Here is a 6,987-nt window from a genome sequence, read left to right on the forward strand (position 1 = left end):
CTCCTTTATGCAACAAATTCGATATAAAGACAAGGTGTGACTTCATAAGCATTCATTTTTTTATACAGAATTTCTTTGTTGACATCTTCTACATCTTCAATTTCAATGAGATTTGGTTGCCCCCCTTTAATCAATTATTAACTAAAGACGAAGCTTACCGATCAGATTTTATTTGTTATTTATTTTTACATTTATATGACACCATATGGGTAGGTCATAGCAGCCTCCCATTTCCAATAAGGTAGCGATGAGACATGAAGCATTGACATTTTCTTATCAACATCTTAGTACCCTAGGCCCAATGTGGAACTTTCAGATTAAGAACAAAGTGTGAATAGGCTTAACAAATATGAGAGAAATTAATTTGATCAATTACATAAATTTGATTGAGAATACAAAGATTAAGAAAACTCCTAACTCTAACTACAGCTTTACATAATTTGATCTATTTTGACTTTTTGTTTTATCCACTACCTTTACTGTGAAGATCCAACATTTGGGGATGTCTCATTTGACTTTGTTAACCCCTTGGTGTTATTTTTCTTGCTTGTATCTTGAATATCAACTAAATTTCAAGTTGTAACTTCTCTATGTTTATGAATCACAAGCAGTTTCATTTTATTTAATTTTTTGTTTTAAACTTGACATTCGGGCTTGTGAAGCTTTTAGTCTTAGACTCATGACTCTTTACTCTTTGACTTTCAATTTCTCCAAGATTTTGAACTCATTTATTACGATCATTTGAACTTTTCAAGCCTTGACTCTCCTGTCTTTTAAGCCTTAGATCGTGCATCTCTGAGTCATAACCATTCATATGATTCGATTCACTAACCCAATTGCTTTGACTTTGTTTTTAAATAATATCTGTGAATTTTGTGGTGATCCTCATTTGTTTGTAAATGCATGACTTGATAGTTTTGGAGTTTGAAGTCGCGGTGTCTCACAATTTGTGAAGCCTTCCTTTCAACTGTCGTTATCAAGGAATGTCAATTCACTTGAAACCTCTTGCTCCAGCTACTCCGAGAATCTAGACATCACTTAGGGATACTAGTCGGAGCTTTTAGTCAATTTGAGAGAGATCTCTATATGTGTGAGGAGTGAGGCATTATTCGATAATCTCCTTTTAAAAAGACCACTTTCGTATTTGCCCGTGTGGATCTTAAGAAATTTTTACTTAAGAAAGGTTTCTTTTTACTCACTCAAATATACTTCATCAAGAGGGGTCTCAGTGCCCAGGAAAACTCTCACTTCCATGAAGGTTCTACTGTCGGCTACGTTGGGCGCGACATGGGTGAGTTGGTGCTGCTTTAATATGTTTTCACTCGCTCGAGAGGCGCTCGAGAGGTAATGAGCTACATATTGAGAGGCCTCTTCTTACATTGTGGACGTCGATTATAAGTTTGTAGTCTTCGAAAATGTTCCGCTCACTCAAGAGAGGTCGCAGAGATAATGAGGAAACTCTCGATAGGCTCTGCCGCTACATTGGACTCGGCCTATGGTTGTGGTGTTGAAATGTTTTCCACTCCTCTCGAGAGAGTCTCGAGAGGTGGCAGGAAAGGGCTCTCCTGATAAAGAGCTCTACTATTACGTTGGATTCGACATGAGGACTTGCGTCGTCGTAGCATTTTCCACCTAACTCGAAAGACTCAAGAGGGTAATGAGGGAAGGCCTCTCACGATGAGAGTTCTCTACGCTCACTACATTTGGACTCGATTAAGAGTTTATGGTACTTCCAAAATATTTTTCTCACTCACTTGAGGAGTTTGAAGGTGTAATGAGGAAACTCTGCAATGAAAGCTCTCTACCACTACGATTGGACTTTCAACTTGTGACTACTTGTGATTTTCAAAATATTTTCCAGCTCGGCTCGAAAGAGATACTCAAGAGGTAATTGAGAAACTTTCGAGAGGGCTCCACTGTATCCCTTTCGTTAGGCGAGCGTGAGACTTGTGGTTTCATACATTTCCATCTCAACACCGAGGGAGGCTCGAGGGTAGTGGGGAAAGCTCTGAAGAAGAGCTCTGCTAAATTAAGGCTCGGGCGTGGGAGCTTATGGTCTTCCCCGTAGCATTTTCCACTCACTCGAGAGAGGTCTTGAGAGATAATGAGGAGCTTCTGAGTGTGAGAGCACTTCTGCAGCTACATTGGACTCGACAGCGAGACTTGTAGTGCTTCGTGGCGTTTTTCCACTCGACTCAAGAGAGTCTCAAGATAATGAGAAAGCTACTCGAAGAGCTGCTACTACCGCTACATTGGACTCGTGCGAGGATTATGGAGTGGGCTACGCAAATGTACAATATGTGCCACTCGATTTTCACTAGAATCCTATTCTTTCCTCTCTCTTTTTGCATTTTTAACCCATCTCGACATTTTTGCACATTATCCCTTTGAATCCCCTACAGATATAAGGATTTATGCAACTATGCCCTCTAACTTTCCCCTTTTTTCACATTTCATCAAAATTTGCAAATAAACCCCAAAATTCATCTTTTTCTCACATCTTTTCATAATTTTGCAAATAATTCCAAGATCTTCATATTTTTGCACTTTGCTAATTTTGCAAATAAGTCCAAAAAATTTTAACGTTTCATCTCGCTACAATTTTTCATATAAGTCCTCAAATATTTCACTTTTCACCTTTTCATGACTCCTCAAATTTTTTTTTTAAAATATCTAACAACATAGCACTAGCATCCTCTGCTCATTGCATTAACTATGCATCCTTACATCATTAATTTTTTTATGAAAGCAAACATCTCTAAAAGAATGAAATCATTACTGACAAACACCATGTCATTTGAACCATGATCTACATAGCAATTTGTAGACATAAATAAGACCTATGGATGTACAAAGAGATGAGAGCCATCATTCATTTATGGTTAATATTAACAACCTCATGTAAGTAAGGAGAGAGTATTAAAATGCATCTCTATTACATGAATGATAATGGGTCCTACGTTTACATGACATGAGTGATTCCAAAGCAAAATAAATGGAGGGCCCCATAAGTTTTTAATATACTCAAGGAAATAAGGAACTCATGCAGCAGGTGGATTACACATATACATACATGGGATATAGGCATCATGTGTAATATAAACTAGCAAAACCAAAAGAATGCATGCATCTAAATATGCTTTCTAATGAGGGAAGATGACCCGGTACTTTGTTTTATTCTGAGTTGATTTATCCCCTTCCTCTTTTTGTCCTTCCGTCTATCCTCGTCTTTGTTTTTTCCTTTGCTCTTTGTCTACCTCCCTCGTCTTCGTCCCTCTCAAATAAGGAAAGGGGAGGAGGGCTGAGAACTATGCTCATTAATCCATGATCTCTTTTAATGGTGGGTCCATGGATGTTTCCTCTCTCTTCTTTTTGATATCCATCCCATAACCCATATTCGATCCATATGCACCTTCATCTTCTTTTATGGTAGAACCCGATGGATAAAAATTATCATGCACATGCACATTGTCATGAATGGATGAGAGGCTCTCTTTTGGATGGTGGGGCCAATCCTTTTTTTTTGTTTTTTTTTTCTTAGAGGAATCATGCATGTACATAAGAGGAGGCATGCATGCTTTTGGCTGAAGATTCTCTTTCTCTCTTCTTCATCCGAACTTCTCTCTATTTTCTCCAAGCTTCATCCATGGCGTTCTCCTTCCAACGGAGTCCTCCTAAACGTCGGTGGTAAGTTCTTCGAAACAACCACCACAACTCTCTTAGTCGCCGGCCTTGATTCCATGCTCGGAGCCATAATCGAATCCCTTTAGCATCATCCTCCTTCCTCTGGTATGGAGCACCCATTTATAGTACATCTTTATTGCTTTCTCTATTTTCCCCTTCTTTTTCGGAAGGAGGCCAGCATGAAACTTTGTGGTCTTCCTAGTTCTTACGCCAACCTCATGACTTGTTAACTTTATAATTTTAATTATAATAATACAAATAAAAAAATAATGATTAAAAAATATTAAATATGTGGGACCCCAAATTTGGGGCAAAAATTAAGGGTGGGTTGGAGCTTCAAATGACCCCAAATCATGGATTGAGGGTCATAGTTGGGTTTCTCTAAATGATTACCTCCAATCTCATCTCAATTATGGAACAATTGTGTTGTGGGAAAAATACAAAAAACACCTTTATGGTTTCTGAGTTTTTGTAAAATAAGGAATGAGAATTTTTTTTTTTTTTTTTTAATTCTATAATGTGTGGTTTCTTAGATTTGCAAAAAAAGGGAATAACCGTCAACTGTGTTAACTTTTCTAGTTTTGGCAAGGGCAAAATTATCCATTCATGTAAAAAATCACCATGTGGCATAAAAAAACATGATTTTCAACATGATTTTGTTTGATTTATGGAATTTAAAGTTTTTTTTGTTTAGTGGAATTTTGGAAGAGATAAATAAACTTAAAAAAAATATTTTTTTTTATGTCATATAAGTCAATTTTTAAATGAAATGATGATTTTGCCCATGTGAGTTACCACCGTTAATAACTTGATAACAATTTTTTCTTTTTTTGAAAATCTGGGAAATCACACATCATAGTTTTGAAAAAAAAAAATTCCTCATTTCTTATTTTGCATAACTTAGAAACCATACTTTTCCCTAAAATGAAAGTTTGAAATAGATAAAAGCCATCAAATAAGTGCTATATTAACATTCTGTGTATATCGAATAGATCTCCCAAATGACGTGAATGTTAATATTATTACTATAATATCCCGACCCATTGGAATTTACTTTTATGGTAAAATTAAAGTTACCTCAAGGACTTATATGTGAGAATTTGTTGAAGATTTAGGGCTCAGGAACAAAGAAGAGGATTTGATCTGAAGTGTTTCCGGAGACCAAGGACTGAGAAGCAAGTTGGCAAGGATCTTTTGGAAATATTGTTTGATGACATATGGAGCATTGGTGATTTTACAGGGATCCTGTTGCAAGACATTTTTTTGGTAGAGACTGAGAGCGAATTTTTGGAATAAAAAGAGAAAAAAGGGTGGAAATTTGGACAGCTTTAAGGGCTTGATTGGGATGAAGGTTTTTGGAGGTGTTTTTGAGGGTTCATAAAGTAAGGGTTCTTTGAACCCATGCTTGGGAGTAAAAAAGGAAGGAGTAGACAAGGGGTTTAGAAGGTAAAAATTGGGAGGGGAGGTTGAAAACCCCCATTTCATCCATTCATCAACCCACCAAAATGGTAGGTTAGGGAGGGTTAAATAAATTTTTGGACATTTTTGCCCTTATAATATTTCTATAATTACAAGTCATGCCCTTTTAATTAGGCTTGAGCCACTAGAGATTTCTCTCTGTTTCCCATCTCTCACAATTGCTGAAAGCCAAGCTTGCCTCTCATTTCTCTCTACTATGTGTATTGTGTTGTATTTTGATGAAACATTATGTATTTTTGTGGTATTATGGAAATTATTTTACTCATTTTATGTTTTATTTTATGATTATGTTTTATAATGGCTCGTACTTCTGTAACTTTTATACATTTGTGGAGTTTTTTTTTATTTTGATGAACTTTTATGTTGGAATGACAAAAGCCCAAACCTTAAATTTGGATTAGTTGTGCAAATAAATAAATAAAAATAATCCAAATGCCTATGTTTTGTGTTTAAATTAAAATGAATATAAGGATATTTTGGTAATAACAGTACATAACCTTACTTTTCTTTACTTCCAAACCAAACACAAAATGGTGAAAACCCTTACTTTACCTTACCTTCCCCCCAAGCAAGATATGGATTTAACCATTCCCTTCCCTTTCCTTCCTTTCTATTACTTTATGAACCTTTCACCCCATCCAAGCAAGCCTTAAAGGATGTTTTTTTTTTCTTCTCATCAATGGAGGTTGCAAAAGTGCTCTCGGAGATAAATAAAATAAAATAAAATAAAAGGGTTGAAGCTTGGTATTTGATGGAGGGGAAGATAAGGTGGAGTATCCCATGGTAAGAGTTTTGACAGTTTATTTGGTTTGATATATTTGGTTTTTTGTGTGTATTTGGGGTTGATGTCTCTTGTTTTTTCTTGGATTGGAGGAAGGGTTGGTTATGGAGAAGATGAAGTTGTTGTTGCAGATGATTGTTGTTTTAATTTATTTTGGAAGACACTTGTATTTTAAGTTGGATCTTGCTTGAAATGATGAAGAAATTCTCTGGGTATGGTAGATGTATTGTAGCAACCGGAATTAGGGTTAGTTGTGGTTAATTAAATTGAAGAGGATGGTGATGATGATGGTGGTGGTGGTGGTTGGAAATTGAGATGTGTTAAGTATTGGATGTAATCTCATCCAATTGAGTTGGTTGTGTCCAACCAGTTAGTGGGTTTTGGACTTGGACTTGGTTGAAAGGATTGAGATGAAATGCTTTTGTTGGATCAAAATGTTTTGGTTGAAAGGACTTGGACTTGGACTCACTCTCACTTGATTTGATCCAACCAAAACATTTCATCTCAATTCTTTCAACCAAGTCCAAGTCGAAGCCCAAAACCCACTAAAAGGTTGGACTCAACCAACTAAATTAGATGAGATTACATCCAACACTTAACACATCTCAATTTCTAACCAGCACCAGCACCAGCACCACCATCATCATCATCATCGACCACTTCAACTTAATTAACCAAAACTAACCCTAATTTTGGTTGCTACAGTACTTACAATAACCCCCGAGAATTTCTTCATCATTTCAAGCAAAACCGAACTCAAAATACAAGTATTTTCCAAAATAAATTGAAACAACAATCATCTACAGCAACAACTTCATCTTCTCCATCACCAACCCTTCCTCCTCACAAAGAAAAAACAAGAGATATCAACCCCAAATACACACAAAACCAAATATATCAAGCCAAATAAACCATAAAAACTCTTACCATAGGATGCTCCACTCCATCATCCCCTCCATCAAACACCAAGCGCCAACTCTCCCATTTCACTTTTTTTCTTTCTTTTTTTCTAGCACTATTGTAGCCTCCATTGATGAGAAAAA

The sequence above is a fragment of the Dioscorea cayenensis genome, chromosome 9, assembly GCF_009730915.1.
Source record: "Dioscorea cayenensis subsp. rotundata cultivar TDr96_F1 chromosome 9, TDr96_F1_v2_PseudoChromosome.rev07_lg8_w22 25.fasta, whole genome shotgun sequence".
Classification (NCBI taxonomy): Eukaryota; Viridiplantae; Streptophyta; class Magnoliopsida; order Dioscoreales; family Dioscoreaceae; genus Dioscorea; species Dioscorea cayenensis.